At 36.6% G+C, this 17,842-nt stretch overlaps 1 protein-coding gene across 10 annotated transcripts in view; it reads right to left on the bottom strand.

The window, feature by feature from the left end:
- Positions 1 to 17,842, bottom strand: part of COL19A1 (collagen type XIX alpha 1 chain) — a 188,179-nt gene that overhangs the window by 96,294 nt on the left and 74,043 nt on the right. The window lies entirely within an intron of this gene.

Genomic DNA, 17,842 nt, shown 5'->3' with positions numbered 1-17,842 from the left:
TGCCTCTGAAAAATGTCTAACACTCTGATAGCTACAGTTTTCTATACTTCATAGTGTTATTGAACACCCATAAAGACTCACGACAGAAAAACATTCTTGATTCTTGCTGTATTTCAAGAACATGGTGATGAAACAGAACATAAAAACAGGGAACAGTTTTATTTTTGAAAATCTTAATATTAATATTACATTATTTTTTTAACTCTGAGACTCCTTTTTAATAAAAAATTCTTGTTTTAAGTATCTGATAAAAATCATGTCCTCAGTATTATCATTTTCTTTGACTTGGAAAAATGTAAACAACTTTTGTTCTGAAAATTTTCTCACAAGCATGAAAATTACCAAAATTATTAATCAAAATTTAAAAAATGATGGGAAGGATCCTCCAGAATAGACTATAGCTGGTTAATGTGTTTGCTCATGAAATACTGACTACAAAACAGAGTATTCTTGTAGGATACATGACAGAATTCAGTTCTGTATTAATTCTAACTACTATGCTATTCTAGCTAACACATATTTTATCACAGTGAACAAAATACACCTGCTAAAGAAGCATAATTTAAAAGAAAATGTCTTCAAGAACCAACAAGCTTAAGCAGTTCTATAATTGCATCTCTTTCACTCAACTGAACTTTGTCAAATAACAATAATTAATCATAAAGTAACAGGATTCTATAATTCTGATAGAAGTGCAAGGACTGACTTCATTAGAGTCCAAGCTCTTCATATAAACCAAAGAAAACAAACAGCCCTGCACTGAATTTCCATTATCTCCAGGGGACTACATTTGTCTGAGCAGAATCTATTCATTACATCAGCATCATCTTCATAATTCTGTTAGGTAAATGGCATTGAACTGAGATCATTCAGCTAACTCCATTTGTGACACAGCCCTGATTCAGAGCAATTCCTCCAGTGGCAATGACAGAGGGCATTTCATCTAATAATCGGTTTTGCAAAATGAGTTTGTATGAGCTTTGTCAAACAACTGAAGGCTACTAACAAATTAGCAGCGACTAACCATGAATTTAATAATCCCACTCAAAAGATGGCTTTGCTGGTTCAGTGTTTCCATTTTAATACATCTTGTTGATAACAAATTTAATGCTACACATTAGCCTGAATCATACTGTTAAGGTTTTTCTTCAAGTATTCCCTTTCTTGTTTGTCAAAACTCCCCCAGAAAAACCCACCAGATAAATTTGTGCATTTATTGCAGAAATTTAAATGACACCAAACAGTGATAGGAATTTAACACTTATTATTTTACTATGTTTAAACTAAAAAGTCCTCTTCGTTCTATGGATTAGGGCACTTTCACTGTCAGTTTAAAAAAAAACAGTTGAAGTCCCAAGGGTACTATTCTTTTTTAGCTCACTTAAACTTTTAGAACAAACTGCAAATATGACATTTTACTTTTCATCACTGTGACATACTGAACATTTAATACTCCTTTCAGGATATTTCAACTAGTATCAGTTACACTGCTACAATCTTGCAACAGCTATAAAGATGCATTCATATATTTGACATAATATCTTATGAGAATATATTTCTAGAAGATTTAAAAAATCATTGCTATTTATGGAGCTGTTTTTTCTTCTATGGTTTGTGTATCTGCTTTCACACTTTAAGAGAAAATGATACAAATATGTACAGATTTGCTTCAGTAGTAGTAGCATTCTATAAATTCCCTGATGTATAGTTGGACGCCTAAGGTAAAAGTACCATGTCAAATTTTGTTATGCAACATCTACATTTACATAAAAAGCTAAACAGAGAGCCTAAGCCAAAAGAAAACCATCCCCTCACCCTCACTTATCATGTGCCTTGATGTTAGAGGAGCAGTGTGTGTTGGAGAATGTGCCTTTGCCTTCTACAGCAGGCAGACGGTAACCTCAAAATGCCATCAGGTAGTTCTAGACACATACAAGTGTGGCTGGTGAATGCAGGGAAGGAAAAAACCCCTTCCTTATGATTTCCAAGATATTTGGATTTAAGATGTTTATCAATTTCTTTGACAAAATGATAAAAAGCACCCCCTGTTTATGAGCCTTGGACCTCTGCAGAGTCCCTGGCTTTCTGCCAGTATGTGATTTTACTATGAACATATTCTGATTTTTTAACGGAGTACATGATTTGTCCTTGCCAAGCCTGTTGTATGGAATGTCTGTGTTCTCTGTGAAGACAGAATTCAAACCAAAGAGAGGTCCAATTTTTACAATTTATTCTCAGGAGAAATGAGCCAAGTCATGCTCATTTTTGTCTTTATGGAGCACACTATACTGCATAATTAACAGCTTCAAATCTAGCCAATTTGCAGAGTTGCTGAAGCCACTCTGCAGTGTAGAGGAGGCTGTTAATAATCAACATTGTGGCTTACCTCATAGATTAACAAAAAAGACAGAAAAATGCTTTAATGCCATTTTATATCTAATGTTCGTGCCTGCTTATACTTTATTCAGATGATACAATTAAAGACTATTTATTGCATAAACAGGGTGACAAAACTCTGAAAGTGTCAAGCCTTGTTTATTAGTTAACCAAAACTAACCCAACGTAACACAGAATTATTTGTATTTCTTTGGGTGAATTCTGCATTCCACTACCCTGACGGAACAAGCCGATGGGGTTGCTCCAAAATAACTGCTGGGAGGGATTCAGTCTGCTGTGTGTAATAGTAGATACACTGAATTCAGTGGTAGTATTCTTTAATTAGAGCCAGGGGTTCCTGCACGGCCTCTGCAAGATGACAGTACCAGCCTCCAACCCACTCATCCACTTTAAGGTTGCCTCATTTTCCTTGCACACTGTTTCCCCCTTATTATAAAGGCGAAGTAATTTATTTGGAAATAAAATACATTCATACCTAAAAATTGCCCTAAAAAGGTAAAGCTTTTTCTGCAACGCTGCTCTGTTAATGATACAAATCAGGAATTCCTGTTATAATTTGTTTGAAGAATTGGAGTGTCATTGTTAACACTAGCTGAATTACTTTCCAAAGTATGCATGCTATACAGTATCACTAACTCAGTAGTGTAATTGCCTTGTAATTTTTAACCTCTGAAACTCCATGATTTCACCAACATATGTTTAAGGCTAGTTATGACTTATTTTTTTTTAAATACTTTTCTGTGTTATGCTACAGCTCCGTCTCAGCGGAATGCTCTACGTGAATTTTACTTTTTCATGACCATTTCTCCATGACTTTTAAACTGATCTCGGCTTTTAGTAATGCTTATTGGTTTTTCTTCAGTAAGCTAGGAAATTAAAAAAATCCCCATCTCCAGTTAAAAAAACCCAAACAAACCCTACATTTCTTTCTGATTTTGCTGATAGTCTGGAGAGCTGGTATTATGAAGAACTAGACCTCAATAATATTCTTATTGCCTGACCTTTAAACCTTCTGCGGAATGTGAAATAGTATACTCTAGGAAAGTGGCAATACACAGGGTGAAGCACCTCAAGACTGCTGAGACACTGTACATTTAAAAGGAGTGGAAAGCAAGGAAGACTAATGACTTTATTTCAGTTCAGACTAGGAGGAACTATGCAAGGAAACGTAAGAGGGATGCAACAGGGATGCGAGAAGCTCATTTCCAAGTAGGCTGTAACATAAGAGTATTTCCTAAGCAGGGTCAGAGAAAGACAGCATAATACATTGCAGAAATGCACTTCTATTTCTAGTAAACTAAAATCAACAGTGATGATTTGGAAGGATGCCACCATGAAGCCTGTGTCTTCCCAAACCCACCTATTTAGGATACTCAGACACAACAAGAAATCTGATGATCAAAAAGCTTCATAGGGATCAGGAATTCAGAGGGCTCAGTAGATACACTTACCAAGAAACAAAGACCAAAGACCTTCTAATTCCAAACTGCGCAGTTGCCGTCTTATGAAAGAGCCCTAAACAAATGTTATGCCTGAACATAGTGGATAACGTGTCTTTCCTTCCTGCTTTGCTTACACAGACTGAGCAATACTGAAGATGTTCATGATAGCTAATTACTGCTTAGTCACATTTCTAAGAAAGCTCTAAGCATTTCTAACCAGAGAGGCGATATCAAGGCAAACTACCACCTCAGCTGAGGCCAAAATTTTAGGCACAGAACAATCTGAAGCTACGCCAGCCCGAGGCTCCAAAGCTGCACTGATGAACTGCCTCCTGTCAGCAGGAATAAGGCATCCATTCATTTTCATTCTTTGTAGAAAAACCATAAAATGCAAAATTATTTTGATCAATAAAAACAACAGTTAAAAAAACCCAAACAAACAAACAAACCCCCCAAAAAACCAAACCCCAAACCAAATGAAAAAACCAAGTCCAATAAAAGTTTCAGTGTAGTGCTCTCCAAATGGAGAAATCCAATGCACTAACAATGAGAATAACCCATGCAGCACTGTCGCAGAAAAGTATTTGGGGACTATCATAGATCATATGATGCATGGGAATCTGTAACACAAAGTTGTTTTTAAAAGGCTTAAACTCCATTCTCCATTTGCCAAACGCAAGCTGAAAAAAACCCAGTTATTCTGGATTACTCACCACTGACGAGAACAGCGAGAAACAACATCTAGTTTAGGGTATTATCTTTTTCATGGACTTTTGTTAACTTTAAGTATCCGCTCTTCTACAAATCAGAATGATAGAAAGGTTGCAAAAAAGTTAGGAGTAAAGAATGAACGTAGGACATGCTGATGGATCTCAAATATGGGAAAGAAGATTATAAATAGGACATCAAGTTTTCCATAATGATATTAAAAATAATGGGCTTCATTTGTGGTCAAAAGGATTTTTGGGAGGTGGGGGATGAAATTTGGGTTAAAAAGGCAGAGAAGTACTGTAACAATCTAAGATTACAGTCAATTTGCCTTAATTGTAGATTTTGCTTGAGAATGCTCTAAACAGACTTGATGATACTTCATTGTATGCGTGTCTTCATGAGGGAGAGACAGATATAACCCTGAACACTTTTCTATGATAACATTTTCTCTAGACTGTTCCTTGGTTCTGTTATGATTGCCCTCTCTTGAAAAAATGTCTCGAAGTCACAGATCAAAATAGGTTTAGCTTGTCTTAGGATCATGTTTTTGGTAAGTAATGATTACAGTTTTTGCAGGAGGCACATGTCTCAAGGAGTCAAAATTCTCTCATTTAATAAATAAATTCTTTTTTTCATGAAGGTATTGAAAGACAGACAAGCATTAACACAAATGCCAACAACATACAGAATAACAAAATGACTGAGATGTTTGCTCTGTTCTCATGCCATTATTGCCAAGCACAGTGATTGAACAGTACAAGTTCAAAGACAAAGAACAGCAAAAAAAAAATTAAACCAAATAACACAGATGAAAAAGCAGGGGACCAGTAAACATATTCTGAAGAGCTAGCAACTTCTTTAGACTGAAGGACTGTATCCACATTCATTCAAGTAGCTTAGGCAGGCTTTTACATTCTTCATGAAAGCTCAACTTTCACACTGCAACATCCACAAACGATTTCTAAACAAGTCTACTAATTCCATGGCACCCTGATGGGCAATAGTGTCCTCAGTTATTGCCTTATTGAAAACTTTTCTTACATAGCCTATAGAACTATGATATACTTGAGAACCAAACCTTAAGAAACCTCAAATTCTATTCTTTCACACATAGAAAATGTCACAGCAAGGCTATCACCAATGCCTTACTGAAAACACAAGTGAACAATGCTATGATCTCTTAAGGTGTTCCTTACAGACCTCTGAATCTCACCTTGGTTCTTATCTTCAATGTAACCCTATCCTGTGGAAATCTAAAAGACTGCCCAACATTTCCTAGTGCTGCCTAGAGCTATTAAAGACCATTAATGAAACAAATACTAAAAGGGATTAAGTTATTCTGTGATAAGTAGAAAAAATAAGATACACAGACTATTATTTAATCTAAGAAACTTCTTAGGTCAAAAGAAATATAAAACACAACTTCATTCTTTTGGGTCATAGACATTAGCCAGCACAAGAAGAAAAAATACTGAGGTTTTGGCTAAATCTAACTTACTGAACTGTGTTCAAGACTAATCACAATCTAATAGTTTGTTTTTCAATAATAAATCTCCCAACTGAAAGTAATCATGTTTATGATGCTTGCGCTGGCTTTTCTTTCTGCCATGTGAAATTTAGATGCTATGTTTTGCAAACTTCATTTTGTATGCTATCCTGTTATGGCTCATCCTGTCATGACCATTTCAGGTTTTTTTTCTTTTCCTTTAAACATTTCAATGTCAAGGAGAACAATACTAACAAAATCAACAACCAAAACTCCACTCTTTATGGAAATTATTTGAGCATATATTCCCAGACCTAACTTGAAAGAAAGAAAAATTCTTAACCCAAGATTAAAGTTTTATTCATAAAGGTAAGAAAAATCATACAATCTAAAGCATGAGCTATCTGAAAGCAGAGTTTCAGTCTTCTAGATAATATGTATTCTTAACATCCACTTGAATACATTGATACTCTCTTCAGAAAGTATCATCGGTCAAATAAATGTGTTTATAAGGAAAAGTCACTAAACTTTTTCATGGTATTCTCCATGTAATATTTCTGTGCTGAGGCTTTAGTGGGTGTAAACGGCCTTCTAAAATAACTCAAAGCTTCCCCCCAAAAAATCAGTATGATGTTTATTTCAAGAATTTAAATCTACATAAAGAAACAGAATATATTTTAAAAACTTGAAAAAAACCACATGTAAGTAGTAATGGATATCCTATTGTTTAATCACTACATCTGGCTGAGTTCTGCAATACATTCTACTGACAGAATATCATACTAGTTTAAAAATTGGTGTACTGCATATCATTTATTGTGCTATACCTTTCCTCATAAGCCAAAAGGAAAAGGCTTTCCAAAGTATAAATGCTCATGAATCCAGTCAGACAACTCGGACATGCAACTTTCCATGAAGAGGCTACACAGGGTACATTCATGGTCCAGGTTTCCTCTCTTTCTACAGTGTCTCTGGCTAATCTCATCTGAAATAGAAAATCAACAATCATTTCTATGAGTCATCAGTTACATCCAGACTTGACTCCTGGCCAAGTGTATGTCTTAACTTTCCAGTACCTCATATCTAATCTAAGTTTGAACTAGGTTTAAATGTTTCTTTCAACACTTTTAACTTGAGAAAGCTTCCTCTTTTTGACACTGAAAAAACACTGACTCTGTTGGTCAGCAAAAACAGGAATAATCTTGAAGAAGCCTCTCAGATACAAACCACATCCAGACCACAGACTAAACCCTTTTCATCTACAGAGCTCCTACTTTCATGCAGGCTTGATCACACTATTTTCACAAATACTCCCTCAACCTGCTCTCACCCACCTATCAGGAATGTCATTGCTAAAACTCTCTTCATTATTTATCTTCTGCTTTGCTGGTTCTCATGCACACGCTTAAATATAGGGACATCTAAGTGCAAAACTCTGTGTACAAGTCAGCACTGCAAGGCTTACATGAGGACAATTCCATTTATCCCCATTCAATAACCATTCCCTTCAGCCCAATTCTTCTCTAGTGTGATGAATGCAAAATCTGTGCAATAGGTGAAGCATCAATTGTCATATTATTTATTTTTTAATTAACCAACCAAGTCTGGTTGTTCTGTAGGTATCCATCTTTTGTCTAAATGCTTACAATTTAATTATAATACCTTTGGGATCAAATAAATGGTCCACTCTGTCTTCGTACCGTGCCTCATACAAGGTAATCATAATACTTGTTCTCACTTGCTCAAATACCTGAGCTTTTACAGAATTTTGTTCTTACATCATTCATGAACAAAACTAATAGCTGAATTTGGCTTTAAGTTTTCCTCACTGAACTCCACAGTAATTTTAAACTGAACTATCTTGTTTATCTATCGATAATTTAAAACCTTAAAAGAAAAAAACTGTCTCACTTAATGAGCACATTATTTTTCCATTTCTTAAACAAATACTAGAAACGGGTTTGACTTTCAGCTACAATTGTTTAAAATTCTATCTGCCTTTTAGTGGGGAGGTTTCTGTTTATAGTGGGTTAGTGTTAGTGTTGAATGAAGATTTTTCCGTAGGAGGAATAAACTAGTTTCTTTTCAAGGCTTGTCTCCTAAGGAAACCTAAAGCCAATCTCTTCTTGTCAGCAGTTGACAAATAGTGTTGCTTTCACAGAACATACTATTTTTTAGACACTCATGTTTTCATGGTTTTGGCAGGGTATTGCTATTGTTATTTATACTCTAAAAGATGTTCTGCAGATGGTTAAAGCAATGTCAAGTGTTTGCACAAGCTGATGGACTGCTATGTCTTTTCTGCAAAGGTTGCACCTCTAGCTTTATTTCTGTCACATGACAACGAAAATAATAGTATTTATGTAGCTGTGACTATTAACCATGTTTGTAAGGCCCACAGACAGCAGTATCAGTTATCTCTATTTTCTCAGACTACAGTAAGTAGTTTAATAAGATCATAGAAATGCATTCTTTAGACCAGGAAACTGGTGTTTCAATAAAGCTCTCGTGGACCCTGGTACAGTCTAAAGGTGTGATATGTTCAGTCTTCTGATGGATATTTATCTGAGGAGGAGGCTTGATCTGTGTTCAAAATATGCACATCTTGTTCAGTCAGACTTCACTAAAGTCAGTTCAAAACACTGATAAAAAAGCAGGAAATCGCTGCCTTTTGCATAAAACTTTATAATTAGAGATTTAATGCAGGAAGTTTTCTCTCTTTTAGAGAAGATCACAATCAACAGCTCCCACTCTCCTTGCAAATGTCCATTCAATTAGCCCATAGGGTACTGTCTATAGGAACAGTATATTTCTGTTATATTTCTGTTCTAGCTGGACCACTGTGCAGTGAAGTGTGAAAAATCAATGGGCCTAGAATAAATAGGCGAGAGAATGATCTGCAGCCTACTGAAGGGGAGGAAGTATCTTTAGAAAGGTCATTCTGGGAAATCTGAACTGGCCAGCTACTGACAGCAGAAGGAAGTTTAACTTAATCCTAGCCTTCAGTAAGCACATAAAACTTGAAAGGGTACCAGGGCAAAGCCTTTTTCTTTATCTGTGCACAGGATGTACTGGCCTCACTATAGCAGGAGGATCAATGATATGCTCCCTATAGACATCTAAGACAACTCAGTCTTCACCTACTGTCACAGAAACTCTGAACGTCTGTTGCAAATTAGCTGCTCTTCTAAGCTAGCTTCTTTGGTTTCTTAAACTGAAATTTGACAATATACAAAGATGATGAATGAGCATACTGTAGAAAGGAGCATCACAGAGCTGCTGATTGGGTTAGCTACATTAGCATATACATTCTCGAACTTTTGTGCAGATCTTTTATAACAGCCTTAATATCCTTGACTTAACATGCCATGTTATGTCAGGTCTTTTCCAAAGTATTTTCTAGGTATGTCTTGATGAGCATACAGTGTGGCACAAGAGCAGAGGATTTATGGAACAAATGGTGGAGAATACTAGATATTAACACTGTATGTATTTTGTTGGAGCTATTCTAAACCTCCACTGAAATAGCTTTAGTCTGGCTCCATGAACTCAAGAGCAATTAGCAACTGAAGTACCTCAGGCTTGTTTCCAGAGTACACCTTTTAGTTTAGCTTCATCCAAAAGGAAACATTGCAGTCTACGATTTACTTGTGAGGGGAAGAAGGGGGCAGACACTGATTTCTTCTCTGTGGTGGCTAGTGACAGAACCCAAGGGAATGGCCTGAAGTTGTGTCAGGGGAGGTCTAGGTTAGATATTAAGAAAAGGCTCTTCATCTAGAGGGTGGTTGGGTGCTGGCACAGCCTCCCTAGGGAAGCAGTCACAGCACCAAGCCAGACAGAGTTCAAGAAGTGTTTGGATGATACTCTCAGACACATGGTGTGATTCATGGGGATGAACCACATATTCATGATTCATGTGCAGCGTCAGGAGTTGGACTCGATCCTTGTAGGTCCCTTCCAGCTCAGCATATTCTGTGATTCTGTGATGCTATTCTTCTCCAACCTCAAAAGTCATGTGTATAGGACTGCAGCACCTTCTTGTCACTAAAATATGTATGCCTATTCTTCTGAAATACATTGGTTGCTGAAGAATAGCCAGACACTAGTCTGGAGAAACAGAATGTGCTGGGACATAAACCCAGTAAATAGAGGTGGGGTTTTTTTGGTCTAAACAGTCCCCCAACGTATTTATTTTACTAGGAATTGCACAAACAGTTGCAACAGTAATGCACAGGGGCACTGAGGATAGGAAGAAGCACTGGAAAGGATGAGATTGGAAAGACTGTTTTTATCATTGACAGTATTACCTTAACAAATCAACTACTGCTAAGTGGAGAAAAAAAAAAAAGTGCTTTGGAGACTTAAATATACTTAAAGATGTATATTGCTGACTGTTCAGTAGTAACATCCACATCTGTCTTTGCAGGCTGTGGAAAGCCTTCCCTGCTCACATGCACACACTGAGTTCTAATTTTAGAATGTTAACAAACACAGTTTGGTCATCTCCTCTTCTACAGTGAGCAATGTGAGTAGCCATTATGTTGTTTCTTCTTTCATCAAACTCTGTTAATGAATTCTGATCCTTTTCCTCATTGCAAACAACTCTCACTCAGAATTGCAAGAGCCCATATACAGAATTCATTTACTTAAACATCTTTAAGCAAAAGAGGATAGATTTAGACTACGTGAAAGAAAGAAATTTTTTTTTCTATTTGGGTAGCAAGGCACTGAAAGAGGTTGCCCAGAGAAGTTGTGGATGCCCCATGTGTTCAAGGCCAGGTTGGATGTGGCTTTGAGAAATCTGATCTGGTGGAAGGTGTCCCTGCTCGTGGTAGGAGGATTGAAACTAAAGCTTTAGGTTTCCTTCCAACTCAAACAATTCCATGATTCTGTGATTTCATCTGCAAATTTACTTGCTTTACATTATTTACATTATTATTCTTTAACATATTATTTAAAGGTATTGGTGACATCTAAGCAGCTCTTGAAAAATTAAAATAAGCAAGTAGAATGGACAAATATGTATATGGGTGGATGTCTGTTCAAAAGGAAAGGTAATTTATGACCCAGGAAAAAGGAAGAAAGAAAGAACAGATAATCCAGAATATGTAACAATATACCAAGTAGATAAAAAACTAAATACAGAAGCAGTAATAAGAAAATAAGTTTGAATAAAAATGACTGAATGTTAAACTTCAGTCAGACCTATTTCTCTGACACTATCTTGTGGGAACACATATGATGGGCTATTTCCAGGCTTCTCTCTAATCCAATTGAGGTCACATTTAGTTTGTAAATTACTTATATTCTGGCACTTCTTATCTCTTGACTCAGCAATCATCTTTTTTAAATTAAGTCTGTTCAGATTAATAAATAGCGAACAACAAAAATAATATGTCATAAAGAATAAGGCCTTTCACCAAAGTTGATCTGTGGAGTCAGAAGATAGAGTAATTCATAGCAACAAACTTTATCACTTGAGCTAAAACATTAGGTTCCCGCAGTAGATGTTGACCCCCCCTCCTTAGTTGAGCCAAAAGCACAGGTTAAGCACAGGACACCCTCCACTCATCACAGAATCGAAAGAATTCACTAACCAAGCTGACAAAAAGCAAGGAAAACAGTAATTTTGTGTTCTACTTTTGAGTCTGAAAAGGAGTAAGATTTTCTACTTACAGATGACATCCAGACCAAATGTCTCCTGGACGCAGCGCAGTCAAATGGAAGAACTAGAGCACATTAGAAATCTTAGCTTTATTCCCACCTTAGTACTGATGTACCCCACTCTGGCTTCAGAATAATCTCAGTCTCTTCCATCTCTATCAAAAATACACACACATATGCCACCCACTTTTCCAGTTTTCCACAAGTAGGCCACTCCAGGTCCATGCCCATCTCTACCCTACCTACTGTACACAGGTGCCCTTACCCAAGCCCCAGCGTTGACCCTACTGGTCAACAACCCTCAGAGCTGTAAATGGTAATGGAGACCTCAATATGTCTACTAAGAGAGAGGATGATGTTGTGCTCTCTGCAACTGCCAATGGACATTTCTCCTCAGCTGCTAAATATGCATAGTTTCATACATATAAAAATTTCTAAATTAATTTTAAATTAATTACCATTTATTAAAATTATGAATCAAAAGACTTGCAGCCTTAGCTGTTTCCAAACTAGTACATACCTTCTAGGCACCTATAGCTGTAATGACATCCAGTCTGGATATGTCTTCACAGAAATATCCCATGTGGCACAGAAGTAACTGTTACTGGAAGCAGTACATCCAAATGACTTGTCACTCTGTTTACACTATTAAGCCTTACATCTCAACAGAGTGCCTGCTAAGGAAATTGCAATGCTTCTGACACCCCAGATAGCTTGTTCAGAACCAGCCTGGGTATTTCTACAGAGCGCTGTGTGTGCTTTCTTTCCCAGAGCTCCACATCTGGGCCTCCTATGCAAGAAGCTTCCTACATTGTGGGAGCAACTGGAATTTGAAGAGCTTTGCTGTCTGAAGTAAATTACAGAATCAGAGAATATTCTGAGTTGGGAGGGATCCACAAGGATCATCAAAGTCCAACTCCTGGCCCTGCACAGGACAGCCCCAAGAATCACACCATGTGCCTGAGAGCGTTGTCCAAACACTTCTTGGACTCTTGCCAGTCTCAAGAAGCGTTTGAACAATTGTACTCAATACGTGCAAAAGGCCATTTTCAGAGATTAAGATACAGATACCTTTCTAATGCCAAAAAAACTTTGCACCTGTCAAATATTACATTTCTAATCCAAGGCAGAAAGAGCTTGAGAGTTCACACCAGCATAAAGGTATTGAAAAAGTCAATTTTTCCATCAATCTTGTTCTCAGCAAGATGTGAAGTCTTTACATTCAACCCTCAGTGAAAACCACTTTGAAGTACACAACAATCTGGTGAAGATACCAAATTATACAGGATAAAACAGATGAGGATGAACTGTGACAAACTCAATACAGGCATGATGAGGTGAAATGACATGGCAAAAGGACAAATACAGTTCAGTGTAGTTATACATAAAGTTATGAAGATTGTAATATCCTTACGTGCTCTATGTAGCCATAACACCTGTGAACAAAAACACAGCTTCCTAAATGCAATGACTGTAATGGGCAGTTCAAAATGATCAAGAGTGAGATCTTTAGGTCACACTCAAGGCTAAAGAGATGATAGAAAAGTCTCTGAGGGGAGACATTACAAAGGCACAGAGAATGAAACAAAGTTCTTGTCTCTTCCATCTTTAAACACTGCAACAGAACTCAGTAAGATCCAGAGGTAGCTACTAAGGATGATCAAATATAGAACAGTCTTCATAGCATGAGATACTAAGTAAGCTGATATTCTTAAATTTGAAAGAGACAGCTCAGGAATGCATAATAGATACTAATTGATTCTTGATTGATACTGAAAAGGAAAACAGAGATCTTCCAAAAGAAGTAGGGGATGCCAAATCAAATTAAGAGGAAGCAGGTTCCAAATAAACAAAAGGAAGTAGTTCTTCAACCACAAAAAATAAATGGTGTAATTCCTCACCACAGGATATTGCAGATGTTCAAACTTTACATGAATTCAAGAGAAAACTGCACTTGCTAATGGGACAAAAGTCCATTGAAGACTACTAAATTCACCGAAAACACATCTGGCTGAGATGCAATCTCAAAAAATTGGAGGCTGTAAGAGTACATGGGGAAAAGCACTGTACTTGTTACTTTGTCCTCTTGCTTTTCCCTGGGGCACCACTTCTGGTTATCATTAGAAGCAGGATGCTGAGCCTGATGAACCTTTAATCTGACCAAATGGGTATGTGTAAGTAAATTAAAGAGTGATAGAGCTTGGGACCTGGAAATTGGTCATCTATATAATTTAATTGATAGACCCCAGCTGTGAAGGTCTTTTGCAGACATTTCAATGAGTTTAATTAGCATTTCCCCATATAATTCCCAGGCACAGCTCAGAAGGTAGCATAGCCTAGGGACTATTCCCACCAGGCACTTCTGATTAAGCCTGTTTAAAAGGGCAAGAACGTTAAACAGTAGGAAGAGGACCAGATCAAGCCAAATACCATAGAACTACTTGATAAGCCCTGGTAACATTTATCTTATTAGGATAAATGCCAACGTGACTGCTTTTATTTCAGGGAGAGATTTCCCGCACAATTAATATGCTTTTCCTTTTCCCCCAGAATATCTGTGTACAGATTATTGTATCTCTGTGATTATATGTGATCTGCTTGGTAACAAAAAGAAATCTCAAATAAAAACTTGTAAACAATATTTAACCTCAGAGGACTTCATGAAAAAAATCTAAAATGCTACAAAAAAAGGTTCAAAGAGATGACTAAATAGTTACAAGATGAGAAAGAGAAAACTTTAATACTTGCCTATATAGCATTAGAAAAAAGGCTGAAAAAACTCAGTTCATTTTTAAATCCAGGTAGTAAAGCACCCTATTGCCTGCATGAAATAGGATTTAAAGGACTTCAAAAATTCTTCTCCCTGCCCAAATAAAGTATCTGCATTGATGTTTAGCAAAGCGAAGAGCCACATTTTCAGCACAGTAGCACCAACTCCACTCCCATCCAAACAAACTAGGGAACTGGACTTTTAGTCTATAATGCACATTCTTCCATTACTCCAAAAACATTAAGACCAACAGGATATGGAGTGTCCATGGTTATATCAAGATTTGCATTTTATGGAATTTAGTCTTCTAATCTTTTACTCAGACTGAAGTGTTTCTACAGAATATACAGCTCACAAACAGAAGCACTCTACTAATACACTAAAGGTTTGCTAACTGCTTCTCTTAACTTTAATTTTTTAGCATTTTTAATTATTGAACCTTTGAGGTTCATGACTGTCTTCTATCCATGTACAGTAGCATCCATTTTTCAAGTAGATTGGAAGTAACTTGAAATCAAGTAGATTTCAAGTAACTTGAGTTATTTGGTTTCATCACTGAGATTTGTGACACAGACATTAAAATATTAGAAAGACTAAATAAGGACTAACTTCAGCCAGTGTGTTAGACCTAGGAAAGATGATTCCTTCTTCATTTACTTATGTGTATTTAAGAAAAGCATATTGAAGACTGAAATAAAAGACTACACCTGGGGACACACTGGAAGTTTATAGCCTTGTGTATTCGGAATGGATGCAAGATAGACAGAGGAGTATTTTATTAGGTGTGAAAGTAGAAAATGTTGAACCTCCAGGAAATCTTCTTGACACTAAGATCTATTAGGAATTGTCTCCTAAAGGAAATAAAGGAAGCCCTACTTCCTGGGGTAATTCAAATTGTACTCCAGAAAATAGTAAATATATACAAAGAACATCCTGCATTTAGAAGAAAATTAAGCAGATGAAAATTTTTTCTACATCCATGCTGGACAAATCCCAGACTCCTCCTCTCTTCTCACATGTATACACAGGCAAAAGCAAAATTAAAACATGCAAAAAGTAAAGATAAAAGGATGAAACTCTGAAAATAATAAATTACTATCATTATGGTCTTATTCTCAAAGTTTCCTTTAGTACAATACATGTAACTTTTTTATTTATAGCATTTTACTGAGAAGTATCAATCAAAGAAATACAGTAAAATAACTTAAAGATCAAGTGTTTACAAGTGCATATCACGGCGCATCAACTGCTACATAGCTCAGCTGCAATGACATCCAGTTTTAAAATCCTCTACTTCAAGTGTGAGTAGGGAGGGGAATATGCTTTATAAAGCAAAGTAGCCAGCCCAGGAAAACTGCAGTTGAAGAGCCCTTCTCCAGAGCACAGCTATCCTCCTACTCAGCCACCCACAACTTCCAAGTCCCCTAAGATATCAACCAGTACTATGATTTAGTTATATAGCAGTGAACCTTACTTGCCTCCCTGAGTTAAAGGAGAAACAGAGATTTTATGCTAACATTTTGAAGTAGCTAAGGAAGGCAAGGAATTTGGGATTCCCAGCTCCATGAAATCACTATTATATGTTCGTGACAATTAAGTCATGTTCGCTCAGCTATAGTTAAGATGTAAATGTGTTGGCTTTTCTATCACCACTATTTCAAATAAAATTCAGATTTGTTCCACACATGCTGCCAAATGGTAATGAAATTTATGTAGTGTTCATGTTCCATGTATCCCACAAAACTGAATTCTCCGTTTTCTAGCTCAGTTACAGAAAGAATCATATCTGAAGTACACTAAAGAAAATACATATTCTATCCAAAAAGGTAAACAAGATGACAGAAAAAACGGGCGACCTGGGTAAAGAGTACTTAGCTAGAGTGACCAAAGGAAGCAATAACCAGGAGATTAAAAGAGAATTAATTACAGATTTAACAAAGGAAAAAAGCATCTTAGAGATTATTTGTCTGATTAACTAACAGGCTTTGGGACAATTCCAATTCCCAAGGGATGCACATACTTTAGTATCAAAATAAATTATAATAAACCAGATTTCAACCTCTGCAGGTTTTAAGATAGGTCTGAGATATTGAAACCTACAGAGGCTGAAATCCAGGCCCAGAGCCTGTTAGTTAATCAGGCCAGGTTGCTCAGGGCTGGTCTTGAAAATCTCAATGAAAAGATGATGCAAAACCACTTTGGGCAACCTGTTCCAGAGCTTTACTGTCCTATCACAGAAAACTATTAACTGGCCATTAAAACCAAAAAAGTTTAAAAAGAAACTCTCTTGCTTATCTGTGCTTATCCAATTAGAAATAAGTGATGTCTTGCATAATTTTGATGCTATTAACAGAAAAAGGAAAAATCATTTAAGATAATCTCATGAAGCAAGTATTTCTTTAGTTTAATTCCCTTTCGAGTTACCAGAATGAAAAGTGCCACCAGGATAAAAAGTGACACCACTGGAAGAGGAAATTACTTCCATAATAAATAACAGTGTTAAAATTATAAAGCCTTTCCTATTGGTTGCACAGCATCTTCCTTGCTGCACTTCCAGTCCATTGTTCTGCATACACTACAGTCACACCAATAGACCATTTTTCTCCTCTCTGCAGCAATGTTATGTATTTGAAGACTGTTAACATATTTCTTTTCAGCTGACTCCACACTAAGTAATCTCCAATCATGCAACCCTGCCTCAAAGGTTCTGTGCTCCTGAGCACTCAGTCATTCTCAGTGCTCGCCTTTCAAAATCTGTTAAACTGAAGCTATATCAATACCAAACAGCACAGGACTTTTTAATTACTGTTGCAGACAATACTCTACTTTGGAACATCCTAGTAGAAGTCTTTCAGTTGCAACTTCATTTACCTGTGTTCAGCTTTTGATCTACCCTCAGATTTTAATTTCTGAGTAGATATTACTTGATTTGGGATTTTTGCAGCTCAGATTTATTCTCCCCTACAAGTAGTTCCTTGAACTTATTCTTTCTGTGTTTGATCCTACTTTTTTTCAACTACATCTCAGATATACCAAGAACATTCTGTATTTCTTCTAGTTATTATCAGTCCCTCCTGACTTCCCTCCTGACTTCCTATCATCATGAAATGTAATAGTCATATTTTCTATACCATACTGTAAAATTACAGCTCTAAACAGTATTACAAGGAAGACAGATCCACAGTATTACAAAGAGGACAGTCTGCCTTGGCAGCATACTAATCAAAACTGCTTTCAGCTATACTTTTTCAGTCATGCTATATAAGGGTAAACCAAAGTTTTCGTTGCAGTTATAAGACCACCATATAAGACTGTCATTATCTAAGTAACACAAGGAAAGCAGAATACAAAGTAGAATTAAAATAAATTCAC

This window comes from Manacus candei, unplaced genomic scaffold, assembly GCF_025592945.1.
Source record: "Manacus candei isolate 608988 ecotype Guabito, Panama unplaced genomic scaffold, ASM2559294v1 h1tg000011l, whole genome shotgun sequence".
Classification (NCBI taxonomy): domain Eukaryota; kingdom Metazoa; phylum Chordata; class Aves; order Passeriformes; family Pipridae; genus Manacus; species Manacus candei.
Note: the sequence above shows the minus strand (reverse complement) of the source record. Positions and strands in the feature narration are given on the sequence as shown.